The following is a 21,985-nucleotide window of genomic DNA, read 5'->3' on the forward strand; positions in this document are numbered from 1 at the left end:
AATTGAACTCAATGTAATTTTAATTTCATTAACCTTCTTGACGTTCATCAATTCATGACACGCCCAATTTGAAACTTCGCAAGAGCATGACGACTTTAATTACACTTTGATCCAAGTCTGGCCACACTAAGGCTCAGTCGGCCATCGCGTAAACAAGCACAGGTCCCTTGTACCCCAACTAATTTATATTTCGGCCGAAACTTCTTAATTACGTTTGGTAATGTTGTTTTCTTGGACTAGGGATTTATCGGTTATGTTAAGTGGCGAGAAACAAGCAATGCTCACGTGTGGTTCAAAGTTATTTAGATTGAGGTTTAGGGTCTAGGGTTGCTAAGGGATGGTTAGAGAAGGGTTTCCCATTTTTTTTTGCCAAGGAACCCTAATTGATTATACTTTTCCTAGCGGAACCCCTGTACTACTCCGCCCGCATGCCTTGCCACTCCCTTGTGCGTAAACAAGCCAGTGCGAGCGAACAACGTCGGTCACGAAACGTGGGATAATATTTTTTACGGAACCCTTGCGGCCTTTCCACGGAACCCCAGGGTTCCGCGGACCACCATTCGGGAACCGCTGGGTTAGAGAATCAGAAATACCTAAGGTTCTTAGAGAAATAGTAGAGTCGATACCAGCACACCACGTGCTACAAATCTGAAGATTTTTTTTGATTGGTTGAACGCTTCTTCTTGTTGTACCTATCTAGTCGTATTGGATTGAATAAGGTCACAAAATTGTACCTATTACCATTTCATAAGATATAAAAATGTTAAATTTGATGTTTTTTTGTTTCAGGAAATTGCAGCAATACTCATCAGTTTTGACAAACACACGGAATGGCAGTCCAAAGAGGTCAAAATTCGGTAAGTCCTCTTGTTATATAGGTACTCTTTATTACAATGCAATATCTTTGACATTATGATGATGTATCTGATATTTTAGGACACAAGGAATAACATTCTAGTTCTATTAAATTGAGCGACGAAGAACAGTCACTTTTAAATGAATGAGAATAGACCAGCATTTTCAATGAGAGACAAAGCGAAAATATTCCGGTCGCGTACAATCGTGTCCGACAGAGCGGGACAGCAAGCCTTAGTTAAACATGTAGACTCGACATTAATAATTATCATTTATTCCCGTTCCAAAGTTCAGGACTTCCAGCCCATTCTTATTCCACACGGCCCCTTACCACGGCACCTAATTTGGCGGGCACCGCGGGAGTGGTTCCAACTCGACCGACTACGAGCAAATTAAAACTTGTACGGTGACTACTGCCGCTTTTGTCTCTTCGTTTAAAATATTAACTCGTTATGGGCGCGCGATGTACAACCGAAGTTGTTAAGATTTCGGATTTTTCTCGCGGGACTCCGTGGTTTACGGAATGTTTTGGAGTTTTAAATATTCAGGAAACTGTGGGGGTTTGTAATTTAGAAATTCATAAGGAATTAATTTGGTATCATTTTCAGATAAAGTTACGAAAATATAAATGAAACTGTATTTTGGCTTAATCGCTCTAGAGTTATTTTTCTCTTAAATTTTCGAGTAGGATATAAACGATAAATATTAATTCGAAGAAGAAAGAGGGGAAATGCAGCATAATAAAATACATTAATCTGCTGCTCAATGGAATCATTATACCCATCTTTTCATTAAAAATAATTATTTTAATCAAATTACTAACAATTTCCTAGCACTTTGAAACTGATATTGAGGAAAATAATAAAGCCGAAATTACAGCAAATGAAGAAAAATCTCCCAGATTTTTTACAACAAAATGTACCGTCTTTAAACAAGAAAGTTTAGCCCTTAAATGAATCAACCCTTTCAATGCCGAGCATCCCCTCCGAAACAAATCATTTAACCCTTTATAGGACGGCCCATACAAAGTGGCCAGTAAACTGGACAGTCACTTTACGGCCGATAATTCAATGATTTTTGTAACAATGTTGAACCTTATGATCATAAACGATTGCCAATAAAGCACACTGGCCTAGAAACGAGCCAGCGCTCAAGGACGTCGCACGCAATAAAAAATTCGCGCTCTTTTTTAAGGTGGCCTGTCAACTGGCCACTGTGCACACCCGTACTAGTACTTGCTGCCATTGCAAGCAGACGATACATATTTCCGAGTGTAGTTCAATGTAAAAACATGTCTTCGTAAAGAAGATGAGTAAAATAATAATGTTATAGTATATACTTTATCATCACGTGAAAATATAAAAGAAAACCGTAAAATAAACATGTTATTTTTGCAATTAAAAACAGACTAGTGTGTTGAAAAAGCCTTATGTAGAAATTACACATGTGAATTTGAGGTGGTCTCATATTTATATATTTTGATTTTTACACACAAATTATATCGTTTTATACTGAGTATATTATTAATTTTTATAATACAATAACATAATAAGCCCAAATATACGGGTTCGGTAGTTATACCCCATAAATATAACTTTTTAGGTATTTTTTCATACAAAATTATGTATATTTGTGGATAATGTATATAATAATCCTGAGTTTATTGAGTTTTCATTCACGTTTTTTTATTTTATAACATAATATTGTCTCTAAATTATTATTTAATGTTTAATTTAGTTGACAAAACTTTTAATTTTGTTTGTTTCATGTTATTTTTGGCTCAGAAGAAGAAATACAATCATTTTATTTGATACTTTGTTGAATATTATGTTTTTAGGCTATTTAAAGATTGATAACTAAATACGCAATCATTTTATTTAGTTTCATATGTTATTTACATAAAAATAACCGGTTTTTTTTATAAGTGTCCAGTTTACTGGCCAGTGATTTCACAGGAATAGTGGTGATTTTAGTGATGCAGAACGGTCAGTGGTCAGTATACTGACCACTAGTTTTTTTGGATTTTCTCGTAAAATATCTAGTTTCTGATAATTTTATTAATACATGTTGTTATAAATAACGCTATAGAATATATATCCACTTAGAAATATAGCGAATTCAAAAAAAAGTTAGGGTGTGCGTTAAAGGGTTAAACTGTCCTACTAAATCGAATAAAAATGTTTTAACAGTTAAGTACTGTAGTGTATAGACATTTGTCTCGAGCGCATACGTCACAGCCTAGTCGGCGGTGGGGGCATTCGGCGTCCGACCGTGGTGCGGGCAGGTCGTGCTGTGTGCGTAGGCGAGCCAAATAATAATCTAATGGCGGAGATAAAGGTGTACAATACAATGGCGACGAGGATTAAAAAGGAGTGCATTAAAAAAAAAAAAAAAAAAAAAGAAGTGAGTAGGTACATGTTTAAGTCAAAGTTATAAATTAACTCACGGAACATTATTAATTTCAAACAAAGTATCTATTTAGATTGTGCTTAAATATGAAGTGTTTACTTTAAATTTTCTCAGCCACCAAAGTGTAAATGTGTGAAGAGTGATATTCCCGTTGTAATAATAAAGATAAGTGATGGTGTTTTTAAAATTATTTTATCGATCGGAAATAACGAAAATACTTTTTGTTGTGTGTGTGTTTTGCAGTAAAACGATTCTTAATATTTTACGTTAGTAACATGTACCTACATTAAGAAGTGACTATACATATAACACACTCACGAAAATAAGCGGAAAAGTAATAATCAGTAAAATATTAAAATAATTTATTTTATACTGAAAGTTAATCTGGTCTGCGCATAGAAATATGACAGGAATTTATGACATAGTCATAAAATATGTTATGGGCTAGGTAAATATCTATTATTTAACAATCAAATTATCAGCAGAAGTTTAATTACCTATCCAGTAATACAATTACGTAAAATACAGCAGATACATGCAACGTAATTAACTAGAGGAATGCTGTGATCGATCACTATCCAATAATGGTATTTATTTTTAAATTATTGATTGAATTAAAATGTTTGATGCAATACACTCAAACCAAATTAGCAGTACCCATTTTTTCTATGCTTAAAATTGGTTAATGCCATGGAAATGAATTATTTAATTACTAATTGTTGTACAAATCTAAATTAGTATAAACATGTTGGTGATATTTTAATGTAAAATAAATTACCTTTTCCGCTCGATGGCGTATGGTGACTATAGTCACTATTAAAAATAAATCGTAGTGTTATGGCAATTTATTTATTGACTTACCATAAGCGTAGGTGTATAATTATAACCCAGGTGTTAGTACTATCTATTTACCTACTTTAATCGAGAAATGAATTAATGGAAATATTTATCTATATATATAAAAGAAAGTCGTGTTAGTTACTCCACTTATAACTCAAGAACGGCTGAACCGATTTAGCAGAAAATTGTCAGGGAGGTAGTTTAGAGCCAGGAGAAGGACATAGGATACTTTTTATCCCGTTCGAAATTTAAAAAAAAGTCTGCTTATTTATTGCCATTAAGGCGGAACAAAGTTCGCCGGGTCAGCTAGTTTGAAATAAAACTCGTTTCACTGTTATTGATTATTATCTTGATCAATATTTAGAATAAACATACGAAGATTTGTCTGTTGGCACTTTGAGTTTACAACATGTAAACGATTATGTTCACAATACCATTACCTATCTAAAGGTGCTTACTAACGGCCAAATGTCGTTACCTCATCACATAATAAAATAAATTGAATTAACAAAATAAATAATTCGCAAGGATTATACATTTACATTTATTTTTGAAACGTTTATAAACTATAACACCAACCTACGCACACATCAACCTATGCACACAAATTATAGAAGCTGGACACATAAGAACAGTACTAAACATCAAATTGTTACATAACAGCAATTATTAAATTTAACACAATAATGGACAGTAACGTTCACGAGCGTTCAGGTAGTAAAGGATGATACGACAGAACGCTTACAGACGTCATAGTTTTGATTCGTTTAACATTGAAACTGCTCCCAAAGGCAATGTATATGAATAAGTAGTGTCATTTGGGAAGTAATTCTTAAATTGTACAGTCCAACAAAGTGTTAACTGGACATTAAATTGTCACATAAGAACAGTTATATCCTGAACATTAAATTGTTAAAATATTAGGGCAGTTATAAATGCAACATTAAATTGTTATCAGCAGTATATGCTGCACACTAAATTGTTAGCAGCAAAATATGCTGGACATTAAATTATTAACAGCAGTTATAAACTGAACATTAAATTGTTAGCAGCAGAATATGCTGGACATTAAATTGATAGAAGCAGTATATGCTGGACATTAAATTGTTAATAGCAGTTATAAACTGAACATTAAATTGGTAGCAGCAGTATATGCTGGACATTAAATTGTTAACAGCAGTTATAAACTGAACATTAAATTGTTAGCAGCAGAATATGCTGGACATTAAATTGATAGAAGCAGTATATGCTGGACATTAAATTGTTAATAGCAGTTATAAACTGAACATTAAATTGATAGCAGCAGTATATGCTGGACATTAAATTGTTAACAGCAGTTATAAACTGAAAATTAAATTGTTAGCAGCAGTATATGCTGGACATTAAATTGTTGTCAGTACTTATAAACTGAACATTAAATTGTTAGCAGCAGTATATGCTGGACATTACATTGTTAACAGCTGTTATAAACTGAACATTAAATTGTCAGCAGCAGTATATGCTGAATATTAAATTGTCAGCAACAGTATATGCTGAACATTAAATTGTCACATAAGAGCATTATAATGTTGAACATTAAATTGTTATCAGCAGTAAAATAATATGCTGACCATTAAATTGTTAACAGCAGTATATGCTGAACATTAAATTGTTACATTAGAGTAGATAAATACTGAAATTGAAATAGTTACTTAAGAGCAGTTATATACTGAATGTTGTATAATTGTGTAATAAAATCTGTTGAATACTGAAGTAAATAATATTGTTCAGTCAATATAATATAATGTAGATATACCTATTCTATTTAAAAAAAAAAAAAAAAAAGAACATAGTAAAATCTACACTATCCAAACAAGGTTTAGTGATGATGAAATCAGCCAATGGAATATTAAATTGCGATTAGGCATTAAATTGCAATGAAGCATTAAATTGCAATGAGGCATTAAATTGCTATGACGCATTAAATTGCGATGACGCATTAAATTGCATTGAGGCATTAAATTGCAATGACGCATTAAATTGCTGTGACGCATTAAATTGCTGTGACGCATTAAATTGCTGTGACGCATTAAATTGCGATGGTGCATTCCAGTGCAATGACATATTAAATTGTGATGTGAGGCATTTAATTGCGAAGACATCATAAAGTGGGTAGATAGGACTTGATTGCAATTTTTAGTTGTATCAGTGTACCTACCATGGAAAAATCATTTTTTCAAGAGTAAGTACGGCTAAGTAGACTTACGCCCGTATTCACAAACGATGCTGCTTAAGTTAAGCAGCAAATCTAATGCAATAAAGTAAATGCAAATCTAATAAAGCTCTGTAATTGGTTCGTTCATGTGTCATCCTGTGCGTCCACGCGCACTGTGGGACGTCATAGTAATGTTTGAGAAAACGGGTGATCGCATCTTATTCTTTGGAAGAGTTCGATTGTGACGGGTAGACAGTCTCCGTTTCAGTTATATTTTCAACGCAACTGTGACTATTAACAGAGGTGGTACTGAAGCAGACTAATTTATGTATGCGTCTCCCTAAACACTTGACATTGGCAGAATTACTGCGGCAATAAAAAACGTGGGATAGTAAAAAGAAAAAAAAAACAGGCGGAACAAGTGTTATGATGTTAAGTTCGAATAGCGTCTAAGGAGCATGCCGCGCGACTTCTCAGGCGTCCTCTTCTTCTGTCACTTGTGTGTTCCAACCTTGGACGAATAAACCACATGACTAGCGATAGATATTTACTTATCGCGTGACCTTTAGCGAGTGACAGAAGCCTTGAAAGTCCATCCAATTGGGTTTCACCTATGGTCCCTATCACAGATCACAAAAAACTAAAGAGAGATGTGACAAGGGGGCGTGGCCAGTGTCGCAGCAATATGCCAAACAGAACACATTGCTCGCAACAGCAATGTGCCATGCAGTTGACGTTTTATGTATAAATAAACAGTTTATATTGCTTGCGTAGTACAAAATATTATTCGCACAATGAGTACTGATATTGTGTTGAGTACTGACGTTGAGCACAATGAGTGGATAATGAGCACAATCAAACTAAAAAAAAAAAATACAATTATCACATCGTATCATAATTGACTACGTATGTAGTGGTGCTGTATGCTATGTACGTACATTACTATGGCAACGAATAGTCGTACTGAATGCAATGTGTGCATTCTGTGCATGACACACACTCTTCGCGAAGTATTGTTTTTATTTTGATTACTTTGTGTGTATGAATTTCTAACGCGACACTGGGTTTCGAAATCAGCGCATTCGTTGGCATTTCTCTAGATTTATATGGAAATGGGAGATATTCAGATAAGTATATCGTTCGTTCATTCCCCAAGGATTTCCAGAAAGACCGGTCCTGCGCCGCCGGCATCCAGGCACATAATTATGTAAGCATATTATTTATTATGTATTATAATATAATATCAGTAGAGAAAGTTCAGCTATCAAGTGAGAAAATCATACATTTCTCAAAATAAATCAGACACTGTTTAAAGTTAGAGAGGAGAGATTGAATGGTCACCTGGAGCTCATACATAACTCGAAAGGGACCATTCATTCATAAACATGCTGATGATGTATGGAATTACATGTGCTCCTGCAATATTCCATGTAGGTAACCCTGGATGGAGATTCTACACTTGTCACATACGAGCATTACTATAGATAATGTTGTCGGTCAAAAGAAAACTGTGAATATCTTAATACGAAAGTTCAGTTTCTTGAACACGAACATGGAGTCATCCCTCTGAAAAAATATTGTAGTTAATAATGATTTTAGAGCACCGACCAACATCACAGAACTACAAAGTTTTATTGGCCTGGTCAGCGAGGTAAGAAAATGGATTCCTCACTTGGCAACGATCACGAGGCCATTATAGGGGCTGTTGCGACAGAAGTAGGGTAGGGTATATTTACAACCGATATTAACGAAGCTGTGGGTAGTTAGCCGACAACATGCTTTTGTGATAAATTAAACGCGGCCCGCCAGGGCCAGCCAGGGCAACATCAGCCATGACGTCCACAATTGGGATTATTACAACCCTGAATATAAAATATTGATGATGACTGTTAAAGGTCCTGTAGTGTACGCTGTATTAGTACAGTGCAATGACAAGGGACCACAAAACATCGTTTTGGGGATAAAAATGGTGAGCGCCGTTGTTGCCAGACTGAAAAGAATGTGCTGTGGTATGAGCGGTCGAGCACTTACTCAGTAATATATTTTTATACTAAAAAATAATAGCAGTTGGAAATAATATTGGGTTCCTGGTTCAACCTGGTGCCCACATAGAGAGATAGGTGCTAAAACTGAGGTTTTATGGGTTAAAGTAAAGTGCAGCCTTGAAAGGAATAATTCAAGCAGACCTAGCACTTTGCAAAGTAACAAAATGTGATACAGCATAATTACACATTTACCAACTATATTTTATCCACTTTCAACTATCAACTTACCTTTAGATTTTGATAGCATAAGATCGCAAAAAACGTTAATTACTAAATACGGTAGTTTAAAGTGGATTATTTCTATTTTATTTAAAATATTATTCCATGAAATAATTATTTTCTTTAAAACAAGGAAAAGGTTGTAGTGTCTGTAGCATAATGATGTATTATATCTATGCTATCATCTCAAGTGACTCAGTGGAGGCAAAGCATAGGGACAAGGAAATGAAGGCATAATGTAAGGTATATAAAGATAGGAAGAGAAAAGCAAAAAAAAAAAAAAATGCGAGTTAAAACCAGGGGATAAAGTTTACATAAATAATTGTTTTAAAAAACTAAAAACACGCTTGTAGATAAACAGAATATCTTAAGACGAATCTAATGAGCCCAAACTCGATATGTTTACTAAAAGGCAATACAAGGTTCCATCAGCCACTTTTAGTCCCATCATCGGATCAGCTCGATGGAACCATAGCATTATATTGTCATATAAATTTACACTTAATTGCCAATTTTCATGATGATACAAGAATCAGAAGTGCGTGTAATTCAGATTCTTAGACTTGATTACATAGTTCGTTAAAAGACTTGCAAGTCGACCTAATAAAAGCGTGTTAAAAATTATGACTAGAGAAAATAAATTGAGTTTGAATCGCGACATTACACACAGTAACTAAAAGTATAGGAGGATATTCAAATACATTCAAAACTATAAAAAAAAAAAAAAAAAAAAAAAAAAAAAAAAAAAAAAAAAAAAAAAAAAAATAGTACTAGGACAATGGAAAGTGATGGACCAGAATGAGGGTGATTAATCAGAAGCTAATAGTAATATAATGGATATTTAAAATAGTAAAACAGTGAAGCAATAATGATCAAATGATTAAAACAAAGCGCCTAATGAAGAAGCGCCTCAAAATTTAATTAAATAATAAATTGTATTTATTTCAAATTAAAACAAGGAAGGGATGTAGTGTATAGACATTTGTCTCGAGCGCATACGTCACAGCCTAGTCGGCGGTGGGGGCATTCGGCGTCCGACCGTGGTGCGGGCAGGTCGTGCTGTGTGCGTAGGCGAGCCAAATAATAATCTAATGGCGGAGATAAAGGTGTACAATACAAGTACATTTGCAGTGATTTGTTAGTTAGTCTTATTGCGGATTTTATGGAGTTTTATTAGCCCTCGTGAAAGCAATTCAGCTTAATGTATTTGTTTGTTTGGTGTAAGCTAATAGTTTTTTGAGACAGCGGCGTTGAACTTTGCTGTTAGTTTTTGACCTGCATCGATTATACCCTTTTGGTTTTAAAACAAAAGAAGATTTGTGTAGAGTCTTAACTATAATAATCCGGGCTTTTTAAGGCGACAGTGAGGCATAGGCACTTACAGATCAGATACGAGTATGTACTATCTTAAACTGCATCTCACTTAACATCAGGTGCGGTTGCGGCCAAATAGTTGCCTTGATCTGCATAAAAAAAACTTGTCACAAAAAATATAATTTACAGATAATAAAATCCATATTTTATCAAGTAAAGGTATTAATTTAACATACTGAAACCTATGGTCGTAGCTTTTGCCGGTGGCTTTGTCCGCGTGAAATTCAGTTTGTCACAGAAAGATCAACTTACCTACTTACTTGTTGTATCGTTGTAATTCGGTAACTGATTAAAAACAAAATATGAGAGATGACTTCTTCCTAATGAACAAACTAACTACCAATGACAGTTTAACTTGACTTTCACTGGTTGGGTTTTTACTGGCGGTCAAGCGTAGATCCTGGCTACACAGGAGTTGCAGCTGTAGGAAGGAGAGGTGGGAATAGTCCCTTATTGTTTGTAGTATAATAACTGCATTCAAGATGGGTAATAACATGTAATCAGAATGTGTAACTACAAGCGCCAGAACATCATGGATCATTGGGTTGATCGCGTTACTGCTTTGTGTCGCGGTGACGTACTAATTATGAATTAGGCGAGTCAATGTGGATGGATTTTGACGAAGATGTGGCTTTAAAAGTCAGGATCAGGAAATAGAGACGTTTATAAAAGTGCCAAAGCACTGGTCAAAATTGGGTAAATATTTTTAATTTGATTTGATTAGTTAGAAGTCCCACAACTGAGGAGTGTCTTTTCAAAAGGGGATACCTACATTCTATCTTATTTTTCACAAAATGGGAAAAACTTATATGGGAAATATTTACAGACCTACCGAAAAGCATTATTTCTGTTATGAAACTATTTCATTACAGTGTTCTTTGTACACTTTTTGCCAAAAAATATGACTTGTTAATTTAAAGTTACAGAGTTCAGAAAAATCATAATATCCTCTTTTGACACGGATCTTTTATAATATCCCCCTTTGTTCTGTACTTACTGTAAATATCCCCTTTAGTTGAGCCTACTATTTTGTAAATATCCTCTTTTGTATTGTACATCTCAAGATTTTAAATGATAATAAAACACAGATTATTCTTTTTTTTTAATAATAATAATGACCAAAATTATAGCCTGACCAGGAACATAAAAAAAACCCTCGCCATGTTGCGGAAAACTAATGGTACTAATTTCTTTTAATGGCAACAGTAACTGAAAACTTCATTGATATGTCACCTTGCATGTCAGTCTATTGCTGTCAAAGTGTAAACAAACTTTATTTTAAATGTGCGCAATTGATTTTGTGAATTAAATTGCTAAAATCTTTTTATAGTCGTGAAAGAAAAGTGGTTCACAATGTGTTAAAGTATTTGTCGAAAAGAAATACTAAGGGTTCGGACAATATTTTCATTGAATAATGTTTCCGACAAAGGTTGTCAAATTGACTGACATGTTTATCGTATAGTACAGTCCACTATGAAAATTAGTTGTGGTTTGTTTCAACTACCTATTTTAAAGATTTTTGTCACTTTCTAAGTGTTGAATTTTATGGAATTGGGAAAGAAGTACCGAGTTTGAAGCGTTCATGAGCAGACATTGCAGTGGAATATTCAAGTTCTGAATTTGATTATTGATGAATAATAAAATAAATCCTACTAGCTCGATTTATGGTTTCATTTAATTTATTTAAACCAGGTTACCTATACAATCTTTATTCGTTAATTTATGAAAATATCAAATTAGGACGTAATCCTGAATCCTGATACATAAAGTTAGGCTATTAATTTAACACAGGTACGACTGTACTCAGTGTTGCACTATCAAATGCAATTGACGCGCCTCTATGCCAGGGTTTTTATGTTCCTGGTCAGGCTATAAAGACGCTACTAAACAGAATTATATTTTTTTAATTATTAGACATTCAAATCCTGTGGGTCTAGACAAAGTGCAAATTATAATCGCAAACCAGTCGATAAGTGGTCGAAAAGCCCCTTTTTTGTATGGAGTTTTGACGGATTCGATTTTCGATTCGATCAAAAAGTGCGTTTTGTCTAGGGGGGCTGATTTGTCCAATATCAGGTGTCAGACAATCACACAACATAGATTCCGTTTTACGTTAATTTTGCGTTCCCTTCTACAGAGTAAAATGTCTAAAAATAAATCCTAAAGCATAAAGTTAAAGGAAATAAAACACTACGTAAAAGTAAATATCCCGTTTTGAAACGGCTAATTGGTATAGTGTAAATATTTGTATTGTAAATATCCTCTCTTGTTATGAAATGAAAAATAACTATTATTTTTTTAATTTTGTAAGTGTAAATATCCTGTTCTGAAATGAACACTCATATTTGAAGCTGCTTTACTTGGGAGAATATCCCGTTTTGATTAAGATTCAAGTGACGAAAGTGAGTATTGAGCACTAAGAACAAGACTGCATGCATACTCAGTTTAATAAATAATAAAAAGGTAAATATCCCCTTTTGAATAGACACTCCTCAACTTATAAATATGGCAGTAGTAATAAAAACAGAGAACATTATAACGTTCCGTTAGTGCGTAATGATCGGTGATCGAAAATAATACTCAAGACACATTTTGCCGCACTGTGTATAATAGACTAAGAGCTAGTGAACGCCAGACCTACGTCATTTCATAAATAATTATAAATATACCATTAAATCTGATTTTTATGTATAATATTTGGACAATAATTAGAAGTATTTTCCCTAACAGCCAGACAGTTTTGACAGTTCCAACTCCTTGCCAGACAGTTTTTTTTAGGGTAGCTCCCAAAGCCACCATGACCCAAACTTCATAATACACTTGAAAAAGAAAATCAGGGGACAGAGCAGAAAAAAAAAAACTTCATAATACACCAACATTATATCCTATATTGGGAGCATACGCTGAGAAACTTTCAGCTTTTATAAAATGACGTAGGTCTGGCGTTCACTAGCTCTAAATGGGTAGGTCTAAATGGGTTAATCTATAATCACACTACACACATGACTATTATTATGTAAGAGTACAAGTTCACTATTTATTACATGTTACATTATTATTAGAACTACTAGTATTTGCGTATAAGCAAAAAAAAAAGCTTTGACAAGTCCTCGTATAATTCAGTCTTCAGTCAAAAAACGACAAAAGATATTTTTTAAAATGTTATATTCTTTTCATAACGCAATTATACCTTTCGGATCACCAAAAGAGCAGTTCCTTTGCCCTTGAAAATATATCTTCAGCGATTCCTTTTGAAGTAGTGAAGTGTAAATCCTGTAATGTCAGATCACTCGCCCGAAGTAATCCCGCATTGATATGTGACGTGTGTAGGCGTGATTGCTCATTTAAGGCATTAGCCATAATGGCTGGATTAATTTCGCTGAAATATACTCTCAGTATTATGACAAGGTACTCATTAATGTACGCCTTAAGGCTGATTTACACGTATTAAGTTATTAAGTAGATAACTAAAATTTAACTTAATTCCAAACGTCAAGCTCTTGTTTGCTATGAAACTGCTTGTCAAAACTTGTCAAGTGACAAGCCCCGCCCACTAACTTGAGAGAACAATCAAGTTAAAATTTAGTTACCTACTTATCCACTAGTTGTTAATAGTTTGAGGAGATACCATTAAATCAATGCCGATTAATGATCAAGACATAAAGTACAAAGTTATTTGCATACTAACAAAAATAGCTATCATCCATTTTACTTTGCCAAATTTCCAAACTCATTCGTTTCCATTGGATTCTACTGAAGTTTTCAGCGACATTTTCAATATATGGAAGTTATCTCATTTGAAACTGCGCCCACAAACTATCTCGGTAATAAAGAATTAATTCCCAAATGCCGTGTACCGTGACGGTTCACATTATTGCTTGTTTACCGAACTTAGTTACTGCACTTGGATTTATGTGTTTACTTTGACCCTTAGGGCGCCGATATACTAGTGAACGTGCCCCGAACGCTCGTCGATCGTGTTTGCAGATCGTAGATTGTTTCGCGCGAGATGTGCTTTAGTGCGCGTTTGCTTTTCACTTGTGTTGGTTTCATAAAGTGCTTTGTAGAGTATTCGCGCGTAGTAGGAAGACCAAAAGTTGGTCAAATTTCAAAAAGCTAAGCTAAGATGGATAGTAATTCGTTTTTCGTATATCAATGCCCCAAATTGACAAGGAGACTGATGTGATGACTGGCACCTAGGACCTACCGAATTAATTTTTAGCTTTTAGAACATTGTCTACATAATTTTAATCTCTTTTGCAATAAAACTCTTCGCTTAAAAAGTCTATACCTAATATTATCAAGCTGAAGAGTTTGTTTGTTTGTTTACTTGAACGCGCTAATCTCAGGAGCTACTGGTCCGATTTGATTCCTTTCGGTGTTAGAAAACCCATTTATCGAAGAAGGCTATAGGCTATATACCATCACGCTACGAGTAATAGACGCAGAGCAACAATGAAAAATGTTGCAAAAACGGGGTTTCACGAGTACGAAGTCGCGGGCACAGCTAGTATAATAATAAGAAGAAAGTGACTAGGATTTGCTTGCAATCAAAGTAAACGAATGCGTTTGTGATTTGTTTAAAAGGTGCTCGCGAGCGAATGCTCTATGGTGTATCCTCAACACACCACTAGTTCGTGGTTCGCTAACATAACTCTTATTTGAAATAATAACTCCAGTTCAACGAGTCAATTGAACGGCCTCGTTTTTTGGTATTCCCTGATTTATTAACGCGGGGTAAATTAAATTTGAAAGTTCAGCATAAGTTTAGGGTGATTTATTGAGGACTTTAGTGGTGATTATCGACTATCGTTAGGGTAAGTGGAAAGCGGTGTTGTTTTGAGAAAGTATTTGGATTGTTGACATACCGACTTTTTGTAGTTAAAGCTTTTTTTAGCCATGCCTAATAGGCAAACAAACTTATGTTTTGTTGACTAAACATACAGTTAGTATGTGCAAATCAATTTATCTACCTATTTGATAGACACTGCCCAAAGCAGGTAGAGCGGTGTTTTCACTTTTAGTAATTAATTTATTCCTTTGTAGTAGGTACTAAATATCTATTATATTGTTTATCATTTTGACGTGGTAAATTTACTAATATAAAAAACATTTAATTTATTTTTACGAAACGACATTAATTTTTTTTGCTCTCCGTCTCGTGTAACCACAGCTTTATTTACAATTGTCATGTAAATTACAATAAACAGTTAAACAACTTCAATTTATTGGACTTTCAAAAGTGAATAAAAAACACCGACATACCTCATTTAACAGCTACATTAAAACGTTTAACTACAAGAGTTTTTAACAAAAATATTCATAAATTCGTCCTATAATCGTTTTTATAGCGTAACTTGACACAGAAACGGTAACCGTAGCGGTCCTTATTATGATTTATTTGGACTCAGTAACCCGTATTTTGGGCTGGGGAAAGTTGGTAAGGCGACCTTGATACTTTATAGAAATAAATCCCAACTAACTGGGAGGTTATAAGGTATTCTTATTTCTGACTTAAATTAGTGTTGGCAGAATGGTAATTACCGAAATGAAAATAGCCGTTACTAAAGATACTTTTGTAGATTCCTTCAGTCTCTTTAACGACTAAACTAAGGACAAAATCTACTATTTCAGTGTATTATTAGGGATTTCCTTTTTCTACACTCATGCCAGAATCTCAGTATGAGTGTGAGAGTCAGATTGAAGATTTTTTTTAAAGTCGTAAGAGGTGACAAAGGGATAAATATCAGGCTTCAACCCTGGCTAACCTTGGGAATGTATCTTAAATCCTCAAGTTGCCTTTGGTAAATTAGAGAGGATACTGTAATGGAATTTAAATGACTATGAAATTTTCTCAACTGCTAATTTTCAAAATCCGGATTGTGAATCTTGCCACCAAACAGGTATGACTACCACGACCTTTCTGTCAAGATTGTAGCTACGAAGAAGAAGAAGCTCATTTCCAAAGATCCTAGTGTCTTAAACCGTTTCCTATAAAAACCAGTCTACACACTACAGAAATGTTTTTTCTTTAACCTAGGTGTAACCAGTTAGTCGGATAGCATCTCGTTAAAATGCACCGCGCGTTTAACAATTGCAGGAGCAATTAGACGGAAACCGGCCGCCTCTTCAATTGATTGGGCTCGCGCATACAGAGCCGCCTGGGACTAGTTGCTAGTTGATTTCATTTAAACTAGCCTCACCAGTGGTAAATGATAATTTTGATGATGAGATGCCTCTTTAAGATAGGGGTAAAATATCAAGGGCATCTGTATCTACTTCAACTGCTAGATGCAGTGAAAATCACTCTAATTCACAATGTGTACATAAACTAAATCGAGTATACTATACATACACGGTATATAGTAGGGCCCAAAAGATAAGGAGACATGTAAAGTGCCCCCTAAGGGCTACCCCTTTTTTATTTTTGAAATTCAAAAGTGCCTAAATACTGGTTTAAATTGAATAAGAGATTTTTGACTGATTGATTAATTTACATCCTCTGAATTTAACTTTAACTCTTAATATGTTAATTTTTTAGTTTGCGTTTTTATCAAGTCATATTTTTCGCGTAATCTTTTTAGCTTCCCAACATTTAATATTCATCAACCCTATTTGATTGTAAGAGCTAATTTCTAGTGGCGCAAACTCTGCGATCTAATTCCACCAAACTCTCCACGCAAACTGCAATTTGGTCACACGAAAACGTTTTAGAAACTCATCTATTAAAATCCATTGTAAACTAAACTGCAATCTATCCCGCAAAAATCCTCCGCTAACGAACTACCGCCCAATTTGTAGTCACGTGACACGGGGATCAGATTCCGGGGATGAATGGCGGGACGACCCTATTCCAGGGATGTATCACCTTATCCCTTGTCCGATCTTGTGACGGAATTTGAGGCTTATAACGAGGGGGTAGGGTATAAATTAGAACGGTGTAGTGGAAGGTCATGCAATTAGAATAGGTGAGGATGGCCGCTCTTTGTCGGGTTTAAATTTATATTAGGCCATTTATAAGCGAGGTTTAGTGTGGTCTACGCGGGGAGATAGGGTTTTTAAATAACTTAAAACCGTTTTACTACGGCTTCCCAATTCGGAAATTAAGGTTAACCCTTAAATTTAATGTAACTGAGCTTATGCACACGGCTGATGAACATGCAGATGACTTTTGATTTTTGAAGTTTTAAAACTTTTTAATTTTATGAAAAAATGATTTGAGACTCAACGCTGCGCTGCCTGGAAAGCTTTAAATAGTCATCATAAAGAACATATTAGTGAGGATATAGTCATTGACACTAGCAGAAAATCTATCTATGTAGTCTACGCACTTTACTACGCAGAGCTTAATACAAAACTTAACGTAGAATTCTCATAATCTAAAAAGTGTCACCAAAAAGGCAGGAAAAAATAAGGGTTTCTCCGTACAATCTCAAGCGACTGGAGGGTCAAGTGAGATCTATTTAGGATAGTGGCGGTGAAGGAAAAATCACACCTGTTTGTACGCAACATCATTATCTGGGATTTTGTGGGGTGGAGGTAACGTGTGTTCGTTTGAGCCGAGGCGTACAGACAAATTGTAACAATTGCGTAGAAAAAAAGGAAGAGCAGTCGCCCGGCAAGCGGAAGGTCGTGGGTTCAATTCCCGCCTTAGGCAGTTCGATTTTTTCAAGTTATTTATAATTTTCAAAAAAAAAAAAAAAAAAAAAAAAAGTTAGTTACTTCATTGTTTTTATCAAGTATTCTGAGTCAGTTTTTCTACACTGTTTATACTTCCATCTAATCTCGACACACAGACACAAAATCTGGAACAATTTAAAAAAAATACTGTACAATCACACATAAGTATTTAATTAAAAATGTAAAGATGCTGATTATACAACGAGTATGACTTATAGAACCACAGGCGTCTGATTGCCTTTACGATTTCACATTTTTACGTATGTCCTCTATCGTAAGAAAAAGAAATGATTAACGTATCTGTTAATCTTTAGATAATTTTATTATACGTAATATCATTTCTTTTTTAAGTTTGCCTTGAGACCTTTTTTGACATGAGTGCCTTTTTATGGATTTCTAAAAAAGCTTTACTGTAAAAGGAAAATAATAATAAACGTGAGTTACACATACGTCTCACGGGACAGAGAAGTACTCAAATGACAATTCAACTCGGCAGCCTTATCAAAAGTTCAAAAGCTAAGCCTGCAATCGATACATTAACCATTAACGGGAATCAGGCGAGCAAACACCGTCGCTAATAGAAAGCAATCGCGCGCGCGCGCAGCCTGCATAAATCAGCGCTGAGTGATGCGGCCAAACACTACAGGGCTGTGCGTACGTAATTACAGGTAAACCTTGTAGTTGGACATTCGTGGTCAGGTAAATTGATCAGTTTGACAGATTTAAAGCACATTATATTACCTTAATGAAAAAGGGCTACTATAAAGTTGATGATTATAAAAAGGTAAAAATGTTTGCAATGTTTAACTGCCTAACTCGCATCAATACGTAATATTATTACTATGTATATTTTAAAAACTGTAATGACTTGAAAAGGAGGCTGACAACAGTGACTGAGTTTCTTGCGTTAATTCTTCTCAACACTGGCCCATTTATTGTCCCGGAGCAGTGGTAGGGTTAATACTGGAATGTGTAAGAGTGTTTAGTGAATGCTTACTTGCAAAAATAAAATTATTTTTTTGAGTTTTTTATATGATGGCAACGAATGGTACAAGCCACAATGGCACACTCTAACTCGTTAGCTTTAAAACATAGAAATTTTATTTAGCAGCTTCCTAACACCTACTGATAATATTATAATCGTGAAAATCTAATTTCGATTAATTTTAGTGCACCTAGAGATATTAGACCAAAAGGAGCACCAACTACGAATGAAAGTACCACCAAATAATACTGGGACGTGTAAAAGTGCTTTTTAAAAGCCTATTTGCAAAAATAAATGAGTGTTGAATGTACAGCTTACTACCTTATTTAGACAAGTATACTGGCGACTATAATTTCAAACTACTATAACTTTACTGTTCTCACAAGTATAAAGAGCAGAAAGGATAAAGTAACATTTCATGTTAGCTTCATGGCCTCGAATTGACAGAGGAATTTTGCCGTTCCTTAAAAACTATCGCACCCGCAGTATTTAATAAATCAACGGATGCTGAATGATTACTGAATCATTATTAACAATAATGACTATGGATCCTTTAAATTAAGTTTTTTAAGCTCTTGAAAGTAAGGCTCAGAATCCACTCAAATGCCACTATGTTTAAAATTTCCCCAAAAACTTTAAATACTACGTACTCTCACTTCTGCTAGACCCAAAGACTACCTTAAAGTTTGGAGTAAATACCTTATGACAATAAGTTTGCATTTTAAAACTACCAAATCAACCAATACTACCGTCATTCGTTCATGCTAGTCCATGAATTCGCGCTCGAATAATTACGACAAGTTTTCCGAGTTACAAATGCATGCTCTAAATCGGTATAGCAATTGCCAATAGTATTGCTAATAGAAAGCGATGTAGCGCCGAGCAAACACAGCCCTACATAAATCAGGGTGCTCAAACAACTGAGCACGGCCGTGACGATGTAGGCAAATACGAGACGAGGCTAGGGCTGCCACTGAGCAATTTTTAATTAAATGCATTTGCCGTTGACATAAGAAAAAAAGAAAGTTATGGCCAGAAAAATATTTAAAACTGGAGCTATAAGGGTAATAGAGCTAAAGAAGAATATAATAGGTTAAAAAGGAGCTCTTTTTATTTCATTGTGGAATTTTTAAAACTGAAGTCACGCTTTATATTGATGAAAAAATAAAAAAAATAAGTCTTATGCTTAGATATCGCAAAGACATAATTTATCTCATATTCATATTCCTTTATTCACTTCATACTAGATAAAGGTATCCATAATATGTTTTATATTAAGTAGCTTTATCAATGCTTAAATTTTTATCTCATGCATGCGTCAATGTATCTAAGTTGTGACAGCCCTACGGTCCGAGTAAATCGCTGGACGAATTATAGGCATGTAGCCGGCCGGCCCGGAATCCCGCGGATCCGGCAACTTACTAAACAATTCTATTTAAAGACCAGGTGAACAGCGTTTTGACAATATTTGATTCAAAGCCCAATAATGTTGAAAAAAATGTCGCGGAATTTTTTGTGTACGTATTTATATGGACCCTTTTGATTTGACAATGATAATATCAGTAGGTATGTACCTACTTTAATTTATAAAAAATATATTAGTATGTAAAAACAGTGTAAAAGATAAAAATACTGCCCGTCGTAGTATGAAACGCTACGAAATGTAACGTCTTGGTACTACGACCGTAGCGCGTAACGAATGTCGTAGTACGGTCGTAGCGCTTTGCTACAAGAACCGTAGCAAGCAGCTGTACTACATACTCGTACTACTTATTGACAACACAAATGAATGTAACTTCGAGTGTTACTAAAGTACGTAAAAATAATTTGTTTCAAATAACCTTACTTATGGATAGTTTTAAATAACTTTTACAAAGTTCATAATTGCTGGTCAGTATTTAAGAAGGCATTTAGTCTTCAGTAAAATGTTTCGTTTTTTCATTTTTTTTTAATTAGGTTTGTTGGTTGTTATTTTAAAAAATAGAAAGAATGTTATACTTATTGTTACATTTGAAACTTTCCGGAACTGATTTTTTTCTGTTTTGGAAAGTTTCAAATCAATGTGATATCCATGGGATGGAATGAGTTGAGGTTAGTCCCATAGACACATTTTAATAAACTTTATAATTAAAAGTGATAAATACTCTTTAAGACATTTCAGTATGGCACCTGCACAAGAAGAAAAAAATTTAACGGAGTAGTATTTTTTACTAATTTAAAATTTCTCAACATCACTCCTGTCTTGACTGCAGTCAAAAATAACCATAAAGTGATTAGTCAAGTGGCTCGTTACTCAAGTCACATTTTCCATTAGCAATTACTCAGTCGGCCTCATTCGTATTTAATTATGAAAAATGCATGTTAGCTTGGATTGCTATTTGAGGATTGCAAGTACATTTTAATCTCCATCAGAAGCGGTTTTTAATTCACACTTAGTTTTGTATTTTTTGCTGTATCATTTGTTGAACTTTTGATCTTTTTTTAAAATAATGGAAACGAAATACGAGTACCTAATGACATAGGGAGAGAAAATGAAAACAAAACTAATGTTATTAATGAAATATAATAAATATCTGGTGCTTTTAAAAAATATTTTTGGCAAGTGAAAGGTAAATTATGGGGCAATTAAAACCTTCAATCAACAAACTCTTTTTGTGATTGTAAATAGATTTTAGGCAAACAACGCATGGAATAATTTAATTTAGGTAGGTACGTTCATTCATATTTTGCAAAAGATACGTTTAAATGCAACAGCAAATAAAACAATATTTCAAAGTCATTAATCTTCTTAATTGAATTTGTGACCAATCCATCTACATAAGACAGATAACTCTGGCAAAGATCAAATCTATTCATCTACCTAAATAGAAGATAGATAACCATCTGGCACAGATCAAGTCACGTATGCCCATGCATTATGACTGGCCATCCAAAAGTCCGGTTTAACTCTTCAAAAGCGCATTGGGAACGGTGCCCAGACGACCTCTCATTCGTCAGCATTAGTCGAGATCTTCTGTCTCCATCACACTAATCGCCCCGATAAATACCAGACAAGGACGGATTCATGAAGAGAGCTCGCGAATTAGGTAGTCATGTCCACTCGGTAGCCGTTTGTTGGTAGATTAGTTCGCCGACTGATTCGCAGATTTAACAGCATCGGTTAACGTGATTGGACAGGTTTGTCACCTAATTGGTCGTTGATGTAGTGGGGCATTAGTGGCGATGGTGAATGAGTGGACTTGTTATACTCGTAGAGAAATAATGGAGAAGAGAGATGAATTATTTGAACTCAAAGAAAGATTACCATTCTTTGTTTGGTCAGATGAAATTAGTTGATAAGAATTAGTTGTCACTTTGGCATCGTCTTTTGTATGTTGAATAACT

At 34.6% G+C, this 21,985-nt stretch overlaps 1 protein-coding gene across 1 annotated transcript in view; it reads left to right on the forward strand.

The window, feature by feature from the left end:
• The first annotated feature begins 793 nt into the window (after window positions 1–793).
• Window positions 794–21,985, forward strand: part of LOC135075686 (calmodulin-binding transcription activator 2) — a 96,016-nt gene continuing 74,824 nt past the window's right edge. The window contains exon 1 of the mRNA XM_063970138.1: window positions 794–857. The gene's annotated coding sequence lies outside the window, so the exon portion shown is untranslated. The remainder of the gene's footprint in view (window positions 858–21,985) is intronic.

This window comes from Ostrinia nubilalis, chromosome 10, assembly GCF_963855985.1.
Source record: "Ostrinia nubilalis chromosome 10, ilOstNubi1.1, whole genome shotgun sequence".
Taxonomy (NCBI): domain Eukaryota; kingdom Metazoa; phylum Arthropoda; class Insecta; order Lepidoptera; family Crambidae; genus Ostrinia; species Ostrinia nubilalis.